Source organism: Salvia hispanica, chromosome 1, assembly GCF_029641045.1.
Source record: "Salvia hispanica isolate PSC_SH4W2 chromosome 1, Shi_PSC_v1, whole genome shotgun sequence".
In the NCBI taxonomy this organism is placed as follows: domain Eukaryota; kingdom Viridiplantae; phylum Streptophyta; class Magnoliopsida; order Lamiales; family Lamiaceae; genus Salvia; species Salvia hispanica.
The window spans coordinates 52700857-52722682 of record NC_142692.1 but is presented as its reverse complement, the minus strand read 5'-3'; the positions used below and the strand labels follow the sequence as shown (position 1 = coordinate 52722682).

Sequence of the window (21826 nt, the reverse complement as noted above, 5' to 3'; positions counted from 1 at the left end):
ACTCAAAAATAAAATCGGCCAAATTCTTGAAAACTCCAATTCTGATAAAAGGAATCACGTGGGTGGTGGAATGATAGAAATCCGAAGTTCATCGTAACTTGGGCTACAACTTGGGCTACTAATTTTCCCTATTGCTAAATTTATGTCATTTTCCCTAACGCAATTTATGTCTTCTTGGTTTACTTCTGATTGCAATGATATTACTTTTATTGTTCCATATTGTTGTATAGTTGTATATATATGTTAATTTTGAAACCATATTGATGGGAGTACCTCACATCACATCGTCATCTTAGGATGATATTATTTTATTGTATAAGAATCCATAAATATTACAATAAATATTTATATGACATTTGTTTTAATGTTAATGTATTAAAAGTCTACTAATTGGTTATAGTTTAATTACATATATTAGTATTAACCGTCTAACCATTAATTAGTTTTGACTATACTAAATTAAATATATACTTATAATAAATTAATTGAAGATGTACGTTTCATTTTAGAATTGAGAAGATTGTGTTATATGGAATATATTATTTTATAGTTTTTGGAAGTACTCTTTTAGCGTACAAGACAATGACAAATCAAATAAGGAAAATAAAAATCAAATCAAATCAAATATTTTTATATTATAGGAAGTTTTGTAGAAATTATAGATAATATTTTTTTTCTTTGTTAAGTATTAACTATATAGCTTTCAAATTGAGTTTAGAATGAGAATTTGGCTTTTATATAAGTAAAAAAAAAGGAAAAATACAAACATAAAAAAGGAGATTAGCCGCGTGTGAAGATACATTATTAGTTAGATGTATCAATTGGATATTTAATTACCAATTATATAGAAAAGTTGAAATTTGATCCTAATTGATCAATTGACTACTTAATTGAATTTATATCTTAAATTGACTAAATTTAAGGGGGGAAATGCTTAGTAAATTTGGGTGTCATACTGTACCGTTTTATTATTATATTTCCATCTACTTATGTATATTTAGCATGACTAAATTTTTAGGGGGAAATGCTTACTAAATTTGGAGGTCATACATATTAATAATCAAATATCGCATTCGATGCCGTAAGAACTTCACACTACTATCCTTTCTACTTAATCATTGTCTTTTTTAATTTCTCTTCTCTAATCCCATTTTAACATTTGTTTTCTAGAATTATTCTTTTATTAATTTTTTTTCAGTAATTATTTAAAACTGATTTATCATTAAACTTTAATTTTTTAAAGAAATCTTTTACTGTTATATGATACTAAAGTTGAAGTCAATAATAACTTACAGTTGTGATACTATATATTTTCATATTATATTTTAATATTATCAATTTATATTAAAAATATAAAGTGTATTTTAATATAATTTCATAAATCAGTTTTACCAATTATTGTTTTTTGAACTATAGTAGCGTATACAAAAATCTAAACAAGGTATGATAATTAGTTTAAACTTAAATTTTATTATAAAAATTTTTCCTCGCCGCCATCTCCCACTGTCTTAGAAAAATCAAAGTATAACATTAATTATACATAACATTTTGTAAAAGTAATATATGTTTCCAATTACAAGGTTGATATAATAGCAATTAATATTCTCATTGTTAACATGAATTACAATATGTGATAGTATAATATTAATAGTTACTCTAATCTTACACTTCCATGCTTTGACCTATAATTAAAATAATTTCACCATCTTCATGCATTAAAACCGCAAATAATAGTACTATCATTTTTAGTTATAAAGCTGACTAAACATCACATCATTTATATATAAACAATACATTTTGTATGCATATGAAACCCATGGCATATAAAGCTTTTCCCACCCAAATAAAAAGTAGATTTCCCTCAAAAACAAAAAACGTGGGTTTTCCCCCCTAAAAAATGGAGGTGTTTCTTGGAGCTAAAAAAAGGGGAAAATCTGTCCACTTTAGGGGGGAAAAAATGAAATTTGAAATTAAATCTAACGCAGTAGAGGGAATAAATGTTAATAATTTAAAATTTAAAAGACTGAATTGAATCAAGAAAATATAAATTTATGTTTTATTTTTATTAATTTTTTATAATAATAATATTACATGAAATATTTATTTTTGTATAATAAAAATTGATATTTTTAAGAAATTTTATTTTGTGTGTGAGGTGAAGAGAGTAAAGTAGGGGGAGATACTCTCCTGTGTTTAAAAAACACAGCAGCACCTGCAGTGGTTAAAACGACGGCCATTTAAATAAAAAACGCATCAATCTTAGTGAGAGATTTTAAAAGATGGAATAATATTCTACACGTACAATTCTCTTTCTTTTGTTCCTTTTTTTTTACCCGACTTTTTTTACTCCATTTTGCAATCATGATCATGATATAATAAACACACTAACCGATGTTGTAATTTTTGTTATTGAAGTATCAAGATACAAACAATAAATTAATTTTATTTAATTAATATGACGATAACTTAATTCATATTTACAAGATATAATAAATGATAAGTAGTATGTATATTTTCCAGAATAAAACTTTGAATATTTAAGAACAGAAATATTCAAAACATAAAATATAAATATAAACAAAATGAATAATACAATTTATAAATTTATAGCAAAAAAATTTTGTACCATGATTGAAATTCACAAGTATTTTACACTATAAAAAACTTATCTTTTAGGTACATAAAAATTAAAATGCAATTATTAGCGTTTAGAAATTTTTAAAGATAACCATAATTTATGACCGAAAAAATAACAGCGTCCGTAAGTGTGCGGTTAATTATCATAATCTTTGTTTTTTTAGGATGCTGTTATTTGTGTCTCATAATTTTGGTTGGGACATTAACGATAATAATACTTTAGAAAGCGTAATATGGTCCACTACCAAAAATGGTAAGAGTGGAATGTGACCAATTTTTTGGGACGAACGAAAATAGAAATAAATGACAAAAGTTCAGGGACAAAGGAAGTAATATTTTTGGGATATTGGCCCCTAATATCATGGAATTTTCAAAAATTTATAAATTTTCACAAACTTTCAACTTAGCAAATAATATCACAAACTTTATTAGTGGTTGTTATTTCCCACCGCGACGGATTCCGACAGCATTAAACTAACATGGATGCTGAGTTCGTATATATCTATAATAACAAAATTGTGAATCCTAAATTGTGAACCCAACTCAACATTCATGTCATTTTAATGTAGCCAGAATTAGTTGTGGTAGGAAATATCTCCTTTTTTTTTTTAATAAAAGAAATATTGCAATATTCTAAAATAGTTGTGTTTTTTAATAGTTTGTGAAAAGGGAATATATGCGTTGGATTTAATAAATAATTTATTAATCATGATTGTAATATAAAATAAATAAATATTGCATGTAGTATAATATGAAAGCGGTCATGGGCCACCTGGAGTAGAAATGAAAGAACAATAGAAAGAGAAGTGTATATGTAGTTTATATTTTAATATTATTCCATCTTGCAATCTCTCTCGCTAAGATTGATGCGTTTTATATCTAACGGCAGTCGTTTTAACCAACTTCGTTTTGTAGAATATTTTAATTTTAATTAGTTGGATTGCAATCTCTCTCAAAAGATTATAATCAGGGGGAAAGTGGATCATAAAATTAGTTGGATTGTTATTTCATTATAATTTTATAGTATGTAAGTGGAGCATAATTTTTTAATCCGAAAATATTATCTATGATTAATGCAGATTTCATTTCTTAAAGTAAATCTTCCTTATTTATTTCATTATCTTTTAGATGACTTATCAAGTTGTCTTAACTACTACCGATCAATTTCGTACGACATATGCATGTTAGAGAAAGAGACAAAATTTGGCAAAAAAAATTTAGCCTAAACTTTAAAATTGAGACAATTTTTTCATTTAATAATTTGTTAACATGCATATGCTGATATGCAACAAAAAACTGTATACTTTTTCCAAATTTGTCTTTTTATTTAGGTTTTATGCGAAGCTTCTTAAAGAAGATATGTAATTGATGTCATTTTTGGACTTTTTTGATTTTATGCAAAGCTTATTAAAGAAGTTATATAATTGATATCATTTTTTGACTTTTTTTTAATTATATTTGATTGATTGTAAAATCAATCAACCAATCAAGATTTTGTTTTGTACAATGGACAATTTACTTTTTGCATCATATATGTATAGAATCCAAAATAATACTAATACTCATATTTTAAGATATGCCCAATATTCATCCAACTCTAACTATACCTTCTTTTATGATTTATCAGTGACTATCCAATCACACTGTCATATATTTATTTTTATTAATTTTTTAAAATAATATTATTAAATGAAATATTTACTATTACATAATAAAAATTGATAAAAAGCTTAATAGTGATAGACTAAAGTTGAATAAAATATACACATAAACAACATAAATTACAATAATTTGAAATATGACATTGAAAATAAACAATTGGTACTCAAACTAAGATGAAAATTAGTAATAGGTATTAGGAATTTAAGATGAAAACATAAGATGAAAATTAGGAATAGTAAATAGTAATAGTGAATTAGTAGTAGTATAATTGGTACTCAAAACAAGATTTAATTATCGTAATTTATAGCAAATTAAACAAATTTGCTTTAGTTAAACAAATTTGTTTAATTTATTGCCAATATTTGTTTAATGTATAACAAATTTCCGAGTTATAAGATAATTAAACAAATTTGTTATAATTATTATCAAGATTATAGCAAATTTGCTATAAACAAATTGCCAAGAATATGGCTAATTTCCGATAATTAAATCAAACAAACAATTTGATATATTTATTTGTGTAGCTGGCCACAGTATGACCATTTAGCATAACTTCATTGGAAAATACATCTAATAAAAAATTATTTTATAATTTGATTAGTACATTTTTCAATCAATTTGAATATCCATATGATGCATATTCCAAAAAGTTTTCTTTATTTTCAATGCATTTTCCTATTCCCAATTCACACCTAAGAGGCTATAATAGCTATTCCTATTCCAATATTATAAATTGGTAATTCAATTTTTCCTTTTATTAGTGAAAAAGTTTAAATTGCAGTTGTATGTTTGAACCAATAGTTAATACAATTAAATAATGTAAATAGAGCCGTTGGACTGGTGAGGTAGATTTGAGGAGACGGAAGAATGGAATGAGTTACTCCCTCCGTCCCGGAGTATTAGACTCACTTCTTTTGGGCACATGATTTAAGGAATTGATATTTAAATAGTTAAAGTGGAGAGAGTAAAGTATGAGAGAGGGAAAAAGTAGGAGAGATAAGAGAGAAAAAAGTAGGTGGAGAATAAAATAAGATAAATGCTTTTTACTAAAAAAGGAAACGAGTCTAATATGTTGGGACATCCTAAAAAGGAAAGTTGGTCTAATACCTTGGGACGGAGGGAGCACAATTTATAAGTGATGTTAGGGTTTTGAGTCCAGGATTTGGGCTTGGGCTTTGACTTGGTCTAAAGAAAATTTCAAATTGGAAAAATCAAATTAAATATTCCATTCAATTAGGAGTACTTATTTATGCACCAATTAGGAGTACTCATTTACGGAAGAGACAATGATGAAAACAAATTAGGAAAATCAAATCAAATCAATTATTCTTATATTATTGCAAGTTTTGTGGATAGCCTATGACAACTATTTTTTAGATTGAGACTATTTTATTCTAACATTAATAATACCATGAAATATGCACTATTTTGTTTTCATCATCAATATATCAAGATGTATACGTATTACTTTGTTTCCAAAAAATAAGATCATATTCCATGATTTTAGGAATTGTTCAATACTGTGAAAATAATTGGATGACGTAATTTTATTTTGTACAATGGACAATTTACTTTTTGTATGATATATATATAAGAGAACCCAAAATAATAAATTATAATATTTTAAGATATGCTCAATATTTAACCACTCAACTATACATTTTTTTTTAATTTATAAGTGAATATCCAACCACACCATTATATATTTATTTTTATTAATTTTTATAATAACATTATATGAAATTTCAAATTATATCAGACACATCATATGCATTTCATATTCTTTTATTTTTTGTAATCTGGAGTAAAATTCCACATCATACACATTCCATATTTTGTTTGTTCCACATTATACGCATTCCATATTCTTAGCAAACAAACCAGATTCAAGAAATCTGGAGTAAAATTTGTGGCGTGAAAGAGGTAGAAATAACTAAGAAAGAGAGGAGCCGCTGGGAGGAATTGAAAAGTGCTATTGAGAAGGATTGAAAAATGTCGTTGGACCCTAAAAGTGAATTTGGGCTAAGTTAATATGTTTTGGACCAAAAATAATTAGGATTAAGTAAACCCTACTTCGAATTAATAAATGATAATTTAAAATTTAGTTTATGGCCGTGTAGGAATATTAGTTTTAGTAAATTGAAGGCATTAGTTTTAGTAAATTTTAATTATAGCCGCGTAGGAATATTATTTTTAGTAAATTGAAGGTATTAGTTTTAGTAAAATTTTAATTATGGCCATGTAGGAGTATTAGTTTTAGTAAATTTTATCACACACTTAAGATGACACATTTTCCTTTTAGTTTGTCCCAAATAAAATGACAATTTTCTCTTTTTTTAAAACTTTTCTTCTTCAATTAATACACTTATCCACGTTTCTCATTCCAATTAAAATATCGAACTCTTTTTCTCTCTTCATTTAAATCATTAATTGTTTATTTTTGTGGAATAAAAATCAATCTTAATACTATATAGTGATATCAAAATTTAACATTATTAACAATACTTAATTATATACTTATTCAATTAATAAAATTGTCACGACCGCACTCTACTAAGAATAGCAAAGTTGGGAAACCGTGACTAGGTGGGGAATAAGAAGAGGGGAATAGAAAGGAGATAATAGTGATCGAATACTCACTCAGAAATAAATGGAAACACCCTCAAATTAACTCTTAATCACTTAAATTTGAATGGAAATTTTACTTATCAAAATGTAAAATCTTATTCATCAATAGATATTTATCAGAGTATGGAAGAACAGTTGATGCTATACAGCGGAATGAACACGGTCACATGTATGGAGACATGCACCGCCGAGAGCACTACTTAAAATAAAAGGAAACTCATAACTCTGCTTAGCATTCTCCACCGTCACTGCTCAACCTGCAAATTTAGAAATATATGCAGGGCTGAGTATAAAAATACTCAGTGAACACATTGCCGAAATATACATACATAAAATGAAAATATTGTCATGCCATCACAGTAACACTCGAGGGTTTACTCTTAAAAGGCCCGAGCTTACTAAATTCTTTGTGAGCTAAAGTTCGACTGATCAGTCTAAGTTCTTTAAGTACTTCTGCCATATCTGAACACCAAGTGCCGTGGAGATGGTGCTCTCCCACGGTCACCTATATCTTTCTCCAGCCGGGGAGGTGGCCACCTCCCAACGACCTCCACTATATCATCTTTGTGCCGTGGAAGGTGGCCACCCGGTCACCTGTGTACACTAATCCGAAAGCTATGAAACTGCCACCATTGTCTTCGTCTTGGAAACGGCTTCGCGTGGGTATCTTGCACATCCCAATCGGAGTCCGAATGAGGGAGTTATGGCGGTTTTACGGAAGTCGCGCAGAGAAGGCCGGGAGCTTCGGGAAAAACGCCCGACCGGGCGTTTTTTACTGTGCAAAACGCCCGGGGACAGAGAAAACGCCCGGATCGGGCATTTTGGCATATGAAAAACGCCCGACCGGGCGATTATGCCGAATTTTTAGATTTTGTGGGCCAACCTTCTATTTTTGGACCCATAGTATAAATACCTCTTGATGTCATTTCTTTTCTTTAGGTTTTTGCTGAATTATATGCTTGAGAGCTTTGTTTCCTCTTGGAGAGGGTTTCTATCCAATTCCTAGATTTAGGTTGCTTGAATCCATCAATTGCTAGTTCAAGCATGGGATTTCCATCAATTGCTAGTTCAAGCATGGATCAAGTAGAGGTATGCTTTGAGGTTTGTGGTTCCCTTGAAGATTTAGCCATGGATGCATGTTAGTATGTTGTAAGTGTCTTAGCTTGCCTCATCAATGACTATGTATCACAATTTCCACTCTATCCATTGTTACTTCTTGTTTTGATCATCTTAGTTTCCTAAATTCTTGTTGGGTTGCCATTATTGATTCAATAGAAAATCTACTTCACAAAAATATTAGATCAATCACCTACAAATTGGGTAAATCCTTGGGAAATGGATCACAAAATACATGGATCCACATTATTATTGGAATTTCGATGGATGTGCTGAACAATGCTAACTTTTATTTTAGATTTAATCTTTTAGTAGTACTTGAAATGTTCATTTGAGAACGAAGCAAATATTATTTATAGTTCCAAGATCGATTATTCTAATCATAAAGGGTAGGTTTCGAATACTACAACGATCACTTATTATTTATCGTTAAGCTAATAATAATAATAACAAGGTTCGAAAGTTCGGGATGTTACATTCTACCCCCCTTAAAAGAAATTTCGTCCCGAAATTTAGGATGTATCTAGGCAAAAGCTCAGTATATTTTTCATTTATTTCCTCTTCCAATTCTCGTGTTGCTTCCTCCTGCCCATGGTGTTTCCACAATATAGTAATCGATTTACTCTAAAGTTGTTGCGCCTTTCGATCTAGGATTGCCACCGGCCTTTCTTTGTAACTCAGTTCAGGTGCCAGAGCAATTTCTTCGTGACAAATCGCGTTTTTTTTTTTTGGATCAAACATGTTTCTTCTAAGTTGGGAGACGTGGAGTACGTCGTGTATGTTCGTAAAACTTAGTGGTTGTGCTAAATGACATGCCACTGTACCCACTTCCTTAAGGATCTTGTATTATTCAATAAATCGAGGTTTTAGCTAACAAATAAGGCTAGTTCTAGATATTCCTTTGTCTCTTATGCTCAAAGTCAAATCAGCGTGACATGATTCGCCGTACGACTTTTTCTGGCTTTACACTTGTTGATCCTTTCCTTTTAATGTTGGTCTTCTATGTCCATTTCACCACAAACTTTCGCTGGTAGCTTGAAACAAAAGACTGTGTTAAGTTGGATTCATCACATCTACTTAAAAAAAACTTCACATGTTTTAACTATACTTATAGAGCTTCAGAAACTCCTTCTAGAAGGAGCTTGCCAAAAGAAATAAATTATGAGAGTAAGGGTATAAATGAACTGAATGTAGATTTCCACAGTAGGTTACCAATAGTATAATCCAATGGATAGTCAAAAGGAAAAGTTTCAATATTCCTAGATGATAACAATAAGACCCATGATGGTTGGTCACAAATGAACTCGAAAAGAATAGGAAAAGCAAACCATTACCATTTGCTCAACTGTATTGCGATAGAAGATCATGTCAACGAAATTTTCAAAGTTTATAAACAACCCAGGGAACTCATAGAGAGAGTAACAAGAGGAAACTAGTCAAGGGGAGAAGTAATGGGCCAGCCTAAAACATGGAACTGCAGAAAAGCTCAAATCAAGAGACAATAATCATATTTGAATTCAGAAGATAGGAGTACTTATATGGAATAAAGAGCTTGTCAATAGGTATGTCTGAAAACTTAAAGGGTTAAATTAAAAGTTTAAGGTCTCATTAGATGGCTGCTCCAATATACTAAGACTGAAAATGATCGGTCTCAAGTGGTTTTGAGAAAGAAGATTAGCAAGGAATTGCCGATTTGATCAACAACTTCGTGATACGAGGTCACGTTAACGAATTCACGAGGTTTATAAGCAAATCAAGGAAATTAACTAATAGCGAATAATTGAGAAGATAAACATAGCAAATTAGTTCAGGGGTAAAGCAAATTGCTAGCTTTAGACTTGGAGTTGCGGAAGAGTTCAAAGCATGTTGGAATAATTGTAGTGGAATGAAGGGATTATTCTTAAAATTGAAGAGCTTATCAACCACAGCACAAAAGGTCCACTAATGATCTTAGAAGAATATATTATCATTGAAAAGACAATTGCTTAAGAAACATGATCAGTCTAAGGACCATAATTAAATTGACTTCGAACAAAGGAATTTGGTGGCAGGAAATCAGTGAGTCAAAATATTGTTTCTTCATAGAACGAGTAAAGAGCGACCATAGTCACTGAAGGTTATCTGAAAACATGAGGGGACAAGCTCAAAACTGAAAGTGATTCACAACCTTAACATAGAAGAGGGAAAATAAGAGCACATTACTTTGGAATAGAAATCATTTAATATCTTAATTCAACAAGAACGTACTTTGATTAAGGGGATGCAAGAAAATGATATTTATGGGAATCTGAATAGGTGTTTCCGATGCATCTTCCTAGTCAACTACAATGGTGATACTCCCATGTTTAACTCTTTATAGCGAATGGTAAATGAGTTATGGGAAACCTGGTCGCAAGCTACTTTCACTTTACGATCATGCCGGATGACAATATGTGGAGATTACGACTCTTTAGTGCCCTTGGCTCATCATAACGCTTATCCTTGTAACTTGTTGTTTCCATTTACTTATTATTGCAAGACTTGATTTTTTTTGTCTACATTGTAGTTAATTCTCTTGTTATGTATGTATATATCACTTTGTTGGATCGAAGGTACGACCCTTGAGAGTGATTAGATTGTCATGAAAGACAAAGGCTAACCCAGATTATTCACGCCATTGGGACGTAGAAAATGGCATCTAGTCCCTACCATCTTTCTAGAAACATTGTTTTGTCCTTTGCTTAATTGTTTTCCTTGTGACTAAATTTCTTTCTTATTGCATACTTTTTCCTCTCATCGCATACTGCATTTCTATGTTCAAGTTCATATTGTATAACTCAAAGTATTCTAAGTTCTTGGAAAATTCGATATTCCAATACTGGCAATGATTTTTTTTATATTTTTTTTTATATCATTCTAGGATACGATAGTGAATTTATTGGGATTCGAGGTCGAACCACATATTGTTTTGAAGAGAGGCATGCATCCTAAAGCATTTTATGTTCTGTGAGAAACGACTTAGTTCTCCGCTCTATAGGACTCATGCTCTAAAATTTCGACTTAGTTCTTTCAAACATTTTAAACTTTTCACAAACATAATCAACATCGTAATAAATCACTTTGCGAATGAATTATTTTTCTAAGTTCAAAACTCAAAATACTCCAACTTGAAAGAAATAACTATAACTCCTTAATCTCAAAACTCACTCTTTTCTCAAAACTCATTTTCCCTTTTCTCTGAATTTTGTCCCTTAAAAGGAACATGTTACCACTTTTTTTTTTCTGAATAGAACTTTATAAACTTCTCTTCTATCATGTATTTCTTAGTACATAACATTCTATCCACTTGCAACTCGTAACAAGAAATACTTAGTTACAGAATATTTTACGACTCATTTTTATAGTAATATTAACTTTTCGATTGTCTGATCACATGGTTTCCTTACAACTCTCATGGGTAGCTTACAACAATAAGTTTTCAATAAGCGCGCGAATTGATTGGGCTCGTCGCCTAATTAAGGAAATACTAGGTTTCAAAAGTATTAGCTATACTCTCTGATCTTGAGAAATTCCTTATTTGTGAGGGTTTTCCAGATGGAGGCAAAAATGAAATGAATGAAAATTCTCATAGGAGTGTTAATAATGGAATCTAAAGAATTAGTCAAACTGAAAAAAGTTCTAGATATTATTGATGATAACTTCAATGTGGTAAGGTTTGAAAGTCGGAAACGATTAGTCGCCAGGGAATTTGAAAGCAAGCAAAATGCCCTGACCTTTGGTTTAAAAGATCGTGACACAAGATCACGCCAATAAATCCTCAAATGAGTCAAGAGAAAACTACAGTCAATCAAGGATGTCTAAAAATATGAGGATAAGTTCATTTGATGTAAACTGAAGGTGAGTCACAACTTACCGTGATATGGGGAAAATGGCGGTGCATTACTTTGCAAGAATAAGTCATTTCAAGGTCATAATCAAACGAACAAGTATTATAATTGCTCAAAGACAATGAGATTTCTTGGAAAAAGTTTGAACGAAAGTACTTGCATGTGATCAAAGACTTTAGGATTGAAGCAGATAACACTTGCCTTGAAATAAAATTATGTGTGCTGGACAGGACGGGCCTGGAACAGAATCATGACTGAGGCTTACTATACTTCTTACACCACCCACCACGAAAGCACCAAGATGTACCAATAATATGAAAGAGAAATCTGGTGGGTATTACAAAAATAAACATCCCCGCACACATGGAAAAGGTATAACAAAGGACTTTGTGATATGTTGGCCCAAAATCAAATGAAGAATGGTTATTATTTGGGTAATCGCCTATCATCACATCGAATTGAGAACCGAGGATCACATCGAGACTTTGTAAAGCTTTCAGAAGGAACTAGACACTAAACTAAATTTAAACATAACATTTCACTTAGAAACATACAAACAATTAGAAGGAACACTTCAACCCGGGAAGCTTGCTAAGAGCAATCGTATATGATAGATGAGATAATTGAGAATCTATCTTGCCCTTGAGATTTTTTTTTTTTTTTTTTGCATACAATAATAATTATCAGACGACCATTTATACGGCACTATACGTGGCACTATATGGAAAGAAGTACAAACCACCGCTTTGCTGGGTGAAAGTAAAAACTGTTGGCTAAAATCATTCTCGTAATCAATAATGGCGTTCATCATCTTTTGCTTCTTTTGAGCATGATAAAGAAAATCTTGGGAACTAGTTCGTTTCACAACTATATCTGACGATTATAGATGAAAATTACAGCTTCGTAGTGTTCTCGACAATTCATAACAGTCATTCTCGTTGCCTTTTACTTTTACTTTTTTTTTTTGCACAATTCTAAATTCTTTTTACTATGTTGAAATTATATTCTTCTGCCATGTACGGATACAACGAGTCTAATATCTTTTGTTATGACTGGATTGTCACCAAGGGTGGTGGTAACCCAGATTGTTCACTTTTGTTTGGACATAGGAGATGGGTATCTAATTCCTGAAATTTTCTGGCAATATCCTTCGTTCGCAACTCAAACGTTTTTTTCTCGTGACAAACTTTCTTTTATCGCGTACGTTCCTTATCATCGCTCGGGAAAGCGAGAAATATTAGTAATTGTTCTTCTATGTTCAAATCTATACTATGTTCTTAGGAGGAACACATAACTTAAAATTCTAAGCTATTGGAAATTTCAAATCTTCCCTTACATGCAATGTGATTCGTGAATTTACTCGAAAAGATATATTCTTTCAAAATACTCGAAAAGATATATTCTTTCAAAAATCCTTTCTTTTCTTAATCGAGAAAATATTCCCCGTTTTTTTTTAATAATTTGCAAAGGTATGTATACTTTCTATTTGCACCATTCACTGCATCTACTTAAAAGAAAATGTAACTTCTTCCCTTCATCATTTAAAATCTTTACTCAATAAAAACACATCAACTATTTCCTCAAAACCTTTACTCGATAAAGAAATATCATCTCCTTTATCAAAATTTCCAAACTCTTTCTTGAATGTAACAAATTACTCTTTTTTTTAAAACTTACACTTTCAACTCTTTCTTCTGAGTCTCTACTCGATAAAACTTATCTTTCTCTAAATTCTCATTCTTTTTTTTTTTTCACATTCATTCACTCGAAACAACTGCCTCATAAAACACATTTGCTCTTTTTCTAAAATCTCATATTTTCATACAGGACCCGTTCATTTGACCGTCGGTCCATAAAGTTTTTCCTTTCCAACTTTTTGAACATCTCTACCTCGCTTTTAAAAGAAAGGACAAATTACCTTTTCCCTCGATGAGCAGGATTGGTGGGAATGCTGAGAGTTCGTTTACTAAGTAGATAGTCTAGTTGAACAAGTCTAGACTAGTAACCGAAAAGAGACTCTTTGGTTCAGAGCATGAAAGAAACGACTCTGATACCACTCTGTCACGACCGCACTCTACTAAGGCTAGCAAAGTTGGGAAACCGTGACTAGGTGGGGAATAAGAAGAGGGGAATAGAAAGGGGATAATAGTGATCGAATACTCACTCAGAAATAAATGAAAACACCCTCAAATTAACTCTTAATCACTGAAATTTGAATGGAAATCTTACTTATCAAAATGTAAAATCTTATTCATCAATAGATATTTATCAGAGTATGGAAGAACAGTTGATGCTATACAGCGGAATGAACACGGTCACATGTATGGAGACATGCACCGCCGAGAGCCACTACTTAAAATAAAAGGAAACTCATAACTCTGCTCAGCATTCTCCACCGTCACTGCTCAACCTGCACATTTAGAAATATATGCAGGGCTGAGTATAAAAATACTCAGTGAACACATTGCCGAAATATACATACATAAAATGAAAATATTGTCATGCCATCACAATAACACTCGAGGGTTTACTCTTAAAAGGCCCGAGCTTACTAAATTCTTTGTGAGCTAAAGTTCGACTGATCAGTCTAAGTTCTTTAAGTACTTCTGCCATATCTGAACACCAAGTGCCGTGGAGATGGTGCTCTCCCACGGTCACCTACATCTTTCTCCAGCCGGGGAGGTGGCCACCTCCCAACGGCCTCCACTATATCATCTTTGTGCCGTGGAAGGTGGCCACCTTCCAATGGTCACCTGTGTACACTAATCCGAGTAGGGACACCACCCTCACTCGGACCCGAATTCGATTCTTACGTTCCAACCAAACAGATAGGCTTCATACACATAAAACAAATCATTTATGGCAAGACAATATCATTTGCTTAAATAACAACATAAGTTCACATTTTTATCCACATGTAGGATAGAAAAGTTCACCTTGTTCGTTTAATTTCTCGCTCCGACCCTACTTGCGGAGATAACCTTTTTGAAAAAAATCACAATATAATATGCAAATCAGACTTCAAGAAATTCTTAACTTTAATAGGAATGCAAGCCTCCTAATTAATTCTCTTTTCTTATTTCACTTATCTTTAAGGAATCATTACACTTAAAACAATGCATGCATTCATTTTTTATTTTTTTTTCTCTATTCTTTAAGAAATTTCTAAAACTCGCATACTATTTAATACTTCTTCTTTCAATATTCTTAGCTTCGAATAAATTGGAACTCCGTACTTTAATATGAATTTTGCTCCCAAAGCTCTAACAAAACCCAAGATCAATTATTTTAGCTTAGCTACACTATCAGAAGAAACCATATGTAAAAATACTCATTGAAGCTTAATTTAAAACTTAGGCTAAGATATAATATTAAATCGCCCCTAATAATTTCAGATTTCAAAATTGGGCCAAGACTTCCCTTTATTTTATGCCCAAAGAACTACTCCCTCCGTCCCAGAGAAGTTGGCACACTTTCCTTTTTAGTTTGTCCCGCAAAAGATGTCACATTTCCCTTTTTGGAAAAAGTTCTCTCTCACATGAATATAAAAATTATATTTTCTCTCTCCATTTAACACACAAAACAAAACCTCCTAAAATCCCGTGCCATTTTCAAAGTATGCCAACTTCTTTGGGACGGAGGGAGTATTTTACTTTTAGTCCAAAGATTACGTCTTTCACCCACCTTCTATCCCCACTTTAAAATTAGTGAACCCAAGGAGGCCCAATTTCTTCCTCCATGATTAATTAGGGAGAGGCCCATTTTGAACTATAGCCTTCTTCCACAATCGGTATTCCCCTCCCCCTCTTTCTTATTTCCATTTCCCCCAAAATTAGAGACAAATCCCTAAATTCCGTCGCCTGACTCCTCACTCCATCAGAATCGACGCCCTACTGCCCTCCTCTGTCGGCCCTGCTCTTGCCACCACTGCGCTGCTGTGCGCGGGGTGGTTCGCCGTCGTGGCCCTCCGTCTATTTCTCTCTCGGGTTCCGCCGCCATGCACCCCATCAGCCGCCGCCGCCTTTCCTCCAGCAGTCCGGCCGTCTCCGGACAGCCGGCGAGCCCTCCGCCACTGCACTCTCTCTCTCTCTCCCGACACCACTACCGTCACCCCGCCATTCTCCGATAGGTAAAGCTTAGATTTTTAACTTTCTTCCCCCTTATTCTTATTCTCTAAAGATTTAACCTTTGATTTTTTTTTAAAAGCTTTGTTGTTTCAAACTTGTGGATTTGTAAAGGGGTGAAATCAGTGATGGATTTGGGGTGCTGGGCTGTCATCGTTAGCGACGGGTTGCGGAGCTTGCTGCCGGAATCCGGCAGATTCATGCTCTTGAGATAAGTTTTTCTCATTTTTTTCTAGTTATTAAGGCTGTAGGATTCTACATATTTCTATTTACGGAATTTGGTGAATTATGAGTATATGTCTTGCTATATAGAAGACTTACTGGTGAAATACAATATGCTGTTAAACTTGTTGTGGCAAATTTTATTTCCAAATTATATATGCATATGGTTGTACATATATGGAAGGAAAGCTTGGGGTTTACCATGCATGGAAACTATGTTTGAATTATAAAAGTGGGGATGTAATTTACCTGAGATTGTGTGTTTGCGTTTGACACAGGATTGATACCTCTAAATTCTCACTAAACTCTCTGTATTCTTACTCGATGGGTATGTGTAGTAAATTATGTTTTCTATTTCTTGTAGGATGATGCGTGAAAGAGAGAGGAACACGTGGAAGATTGCTGAAGAAGACGTGGAGAGATTATAGAGGGATAGCTGGAGCTTATCTGTGAGGGTTATTGGGCTACAAGGCCCAAATTTAATCATTAGCAAAAATCTTAAGAAAAGATATGGGCTGACAAAAAATAGTTTATAGGCCCAACAATATTTACACGTAAATTTTCTTACATTTTATTTTATTAGAGATGTATGTTCATGAATTTATAAACTCATGCCTTGGTTTAGTGGTCTGTCAATTTTCTTTAATTCTATTTCTTCTATTTCCTAATAGATTAGGATTTGATAAATTTATATCATAGGACTTTATTGGAATTTCGATGGATGTGTTGAACACTGCTAACTTTTATTTTAGATTTAATCTTTTAGTAGTACTTGAAATGTTCATTTGAGAACGAAGCAAATATTATTTATAGTTCCAAGATCGATTATTCTAATCATAAAGGGTAGGTTTCGAATACTACAACGATCACTTATTATTTATCGTTAAGCTAATAATAATAATAACAAGGTTCGAAAGTTCGGGATGTTACAAAAATAGTGCATCGCGCTGGGATTGAATATATGGACAATATTTCATTAGACGGATGGAGCGTATAACGATTCGATTCTTAAAGTTCACATGTATCAATAATACATGATTATGTACTTATTTGATTAGTAAAAATATCGTCAGTTGCGTATCGCGCCGGGGCTGAAGTGTAAATCCAACACTCCAAGGGATTAGTAGTACATGGGGTTAGGGTATAGTATGTTGGAACCGGCAGCGGAAGCGGGCGCATAAATTAATCACATAATAATCAGATCTATTCAGCAGATTATTTAGACAAAAGCTATTCGCGTAATTATCACATGTCTCATGCTCATAACTTGAATCAATCATGCTTTAAGAATATTGAAACCTAAAACATGCTTTTCTACGGAGCAGAAAAATACCTAATTAATTCTCCAAAGAATTGAAGATGGCTAGCTTCTTCTCCACGTGATGCTTTGAGTACTAAACCACAAATCTTCTCTCTGGTTCCCGAACTGTATCCCAGTATCAGTGTGGGCTGATCTTACTAGAATACTAGGACTTAAATAAAGAAGACAGAAGAAATCCTTTTTGGAATAGGAGAGGAATTCGAAAATTCCTACAGCTTGTGACAGCTGAAATTTTCGAAAATTTTTAGTAAATAAAATTGTGTTATTTCTGTCTCCTTTATTCTCCTATTTATATTAAGTTCCTTTTGGGCCCAGACAGGGATCTATGGAAGGTTTTGGATATGGGCTCATCCAATTTACTTTTTACTAATTAAATTGAACCCACAATTTAATATAAGTTATAATTGGAATATTACGAGCAGCCACTACAGAAGTAATATTGAACTCTCCCCATCCAAATCCGAAATTACAAGTAATCCGGGTTTCCGTTTAACTTTCATTTCCCGTGCTTAAGATTAAAATGTCCATTAATTAATTAATGTCTGCTATTGACTTAATTAATTAACTTCTTATTAATTCCAAGAGTGGACTTAGCATGAAACGCTTATTTATTATTCATAGAGTAATCGCACTCCAACTAGCTAGGTTCCGAATAATAAAACCTTGTTTCGCGCTCCTCTTGAGGACATTATCAAGCGAGACTCAGCTCGCGCACGATTCAATATAATAGCAATCCTAGCACCGCTAGATATCGATCACCACTACCCAATATATCAGGATCATTGGGTTACGAAAACCCGCACCATTTGATAAGTCAAAGTAGTGCATAATCAATACCGTATGCTCAATGCTAACCTACATTGATTAAGAAACAAATATTTATCAAGACCTCGCCTTTCAGTAGATAGCCTAAGGCAAGTCTCGCTGTTAGATCCGTTCAGTGCTATACCACACCAATATCATCTTATTTCAGTAAGGCTTAGAAATATGCGGACTGACATTGCAACCTTTCTCGATGGATAGTCAAATTCCATCTAGGTTGTGAAATTCATCTTTTTCTTTGTTTTAGAACTGACCGTATTACCTTAAAGTGGACGACGCCCACAACCGGTCTACTAAAACAAAGACATAGACTTTGTTAAGTTAACTTATACACTTAAACATGCATTAACATCCATTAAATGTAAAACATAACAACATTATGACAAAAATAATCTGTTTTATTTATTGGAAAATAAAATCCAATAAATAAAATAAGAGTTTTACAGTATTCAATCACTCGAAACGTGATTTCTAGTATACAAACTCTAACATAGTATAGACTCAATAAAATAGTGTTCGCTAAGTGAGCGAAGTTAAATCCATCTCCAAAGGGTTTAGTAATCCATAGGGCTAGGTTGTAGTACCAACTTAGTAACATAGTTTACAATTTAACAACATTGTGCAATATACTTTTTTCTACGTAATATTCTATATGAAATATAAAAATATTAACTATATAGATTTAAAATATTAAATAGATGAGTTAAGAACATGTGTTTCTCGCATTTTCAAAAATTATATTTTCTTTTTACCATCCATCATAAGAAAATACTAATTTTTAGTAATTATTCAATATATCAGACTATTATTTAATAGATTATTTAAAATATCAGTAACTAAACCAACAATTGATTACCTATATTTCATGGTATAGTTGTAATAGGCTTCAATAAGATCCTTAAATTATGGCTTTCATCTATTTATTTATTCTAACCTTTAATAAGCCCAAATCAAATTATTTGATATTAACTTCTAATTTCCCTAAAGTTTAATAGCACTATTTATTTTATTGTAACTTATAGTTATTATTAGTATGACCATGATCATTAATAGAACTCTTTATTTTATTATAAACATAGTCATTATTTTTTATAATTATATATGGATTTTGGTTCCATTAGGGTAATCATGAGCTTTAAAATTTGAAATTAAATTTCTCTCATTTGATTTTTAAAATAAAAAATCTAAATGATAGATTAATCGATCATATTTCAGATATGATTTTTAGTATATCAAAATTATCCCAAGAATAGAGTATTGATTTTGTTCTTATAATATAATTGGCAATAGTATAAAATATGTTTAAATATGTACTCTTATAATCATTATTTTATATTTATCAACGAGTATTGACTTTGTTCGTTGAGCCATGAATTTTTAATTAGAAATTTAAATTAAATTAGTAACCTTGAATTTTTAAAATTAGAAAAACAATATAATCGAATGATTTAATCAACTATATTTTAAATATGATTTCAATATGATATGTTTGTCGATTATTTTTTTTTTTATATTTATTATATAAGTAAAAACGGGTGGTAATCTGAATCACGATCGAGCATGTAATCTACAACAATTGTTTTTTTATATTCATCCCAGAATACTATTTTTTGTATTTGTTGCAACAATGTAGCACTTCTTCATATAGTCACAGAGACAATAACAAAATTAGTGACAAGTGTCAGAGAAAAGAAAAAGAAGTGTATAATACTGATATTAGTAGTGAATAGAACTAAGAACTTTAATATTTACTCTATCTTTTACAGTTTATTTTTATGTCTCTATAATTTTAATGTTTATCTTTAATAGTTAATGTTTATCTTTAACTTAATATTTACTCCATCTTTTACAGTTTATTTTTATGTCTCTATAATCTTAATGTTTATCTTCAATAGTTAATGTTTATCTTCAACTGATCTTTTGTATTACTTAATAGTATTAATAATTAAGTAGTACTATAAAATTAATTAGCTAATTACGTGATTAAAAAATATATAATTAAATAAATATAAAAGGAAAGTATTCCTAAAATTTATCCCTACAAAACGTTGTCAACCTTACAATTTACTATGTAATCTTTCATTTCAAAATTGAGAAAATAGTGTATATATGGAGTATATTATTCTATAGTTTTATGGATTATATATTAAATTACTTAATGTGTTACTAATTAACATTACTAGTGTCACGACCACAACTTCCTACGTGGGAGTGACTGCCTCTATACTTGCTTTAAATAACATATCAGAATCAAAGGGATAGAGTAAGCATGATTTGTAAGATGAAACTGGGATAACAGTCTCACAGACGAAGGTGAAATAGGTCAACATAACATCAGAGTGCTTCCTGGGTTCATAAATTCTTATTTCAAAATCTTATATCAGCGGAAATGTCCAAGACAGGGTAGCATGTATGAGGACACACTACTCTGGGCTACCTAAAGACTTATTTAAAATTTTACTCCCAACACCGTCGTCTGCCCGTCCACGTTCAACCTGCACATTAGAAAAGAAACATGCAGGGCTGAGTATTTGATATACTCAGTGGGCACATTGCCAAAATAATTTTCATAAAGAGTTTTGTCAGCCCGTTGAGTGAACACGGGGTTTTAACTTGAAAGGCCCGTGTCACTAAAATCCTTTTCATTTCATAAAGTTGATTGCGCAATCATATGACATAGATCTACCATATCTGAACATTGTGTGAACCGGGAATGTGGCCACATTCCACGACGGTCACTGGACCGGCCAACCCCTTTTGTTAGCTCACGGTCCCCTTATGTGTACACTAGTCCGAGTAGGGTTTGCGGCCCTACTGGGACCCGAATTCGATTTAACATATATTGGCATAGCCAAGCAGATAGGTAATCCATAAAAACATAAAGTGGCATGACAAAACTTAAGTAGCATAATTTTCACATAATCATGAAAAAGGCAAGTTCACATTTTGAAAGAAATGCCCACCTCAAAGGCTATCTCTTAGCCGAACAAACTCCTTAGCTTGATTTTTAGATGACGCGCGAAGACGCCCCTTTAGTAACATGGAAATAATACTTAATTAGGCTTAAGAAGCCAAATGAACTCAAACGTAAATGCATCCTAAGTGCGTGCTCTTTTTTTTTTTTTGTTATTCTCTTTCTTATTTTTCTAGAAAAAGTTCTAGAATTCTTGAACATTAATTAAATCAGTAGATTTAATTTATTTGGAAAAATTATTCGCTTAACTAGAGGGTGTTACCTCCTATGCCATTTATTCAAGCATTCAAAATAACTCGAGGTCTATTCATCGTTAGCATATCAATTCTTATCATTAATTATTCGAGCACTTAAGCTAAGGTCCGGAAATTAAATTTATCGTCGTGGAATTAATTAGCGGATCATTACTTAACCTCAATTATTTGATTGAGCAACATAGGTGGGCTCATGATTT

The 21826-nt window shown here is 31.9% G+C and overlaps 3 long non-coding RNA genes across 3 annotated transcripts; 1 reads left to right on the top strand and 2 right to left on the bottom strand.

Moving 5' to 3' along the window:
• Nucleotides 1–6998: 6998 nt before the first annotated feature.
• Nucleotides 6999–7721, bottom strand: LOC125223062 (uncharacterized). Its single transcript, XR_007176661.2, has 2 exons — nt 7327–7721; nt 6999–7184 (listed from the first exon to the last, which is right to left on the bottom strand). It is a non-coding gene; the product is annotated as an uncharacterized LOC125223062 (long non-coding RNA).
• A 6394-nt stretch (nt 7722–14115) lies between these two features.
• On the bottom strand, nt 14116–16977 carry LOC125223061 (uncharacterized). The gene is made up of 4 exons (XR_007176659.2): nt 16505–16977; nt 14846–14890; nt 14462–14742; nt 14116–14319 (listed from the first exon to the last, which is right to left on the bottom strand). It is a non-coding gene; the product is annotated as an uncharacterized LOC125223061 (long non-coding RNA).
• Nucleotides 15394–16901, top strand: LOC148934122 (uncharacterized). Its single transcript, XR_016135599.1, has 2 exons — nt 15394–16038; nt 16148–16901. It is a non-coding gene; the product is annotated as an uncharacterized LOC148934122 (long non-coding RNA).
• Nucleotides 16978–21826: the final 4849 nt, after the last annotated feature.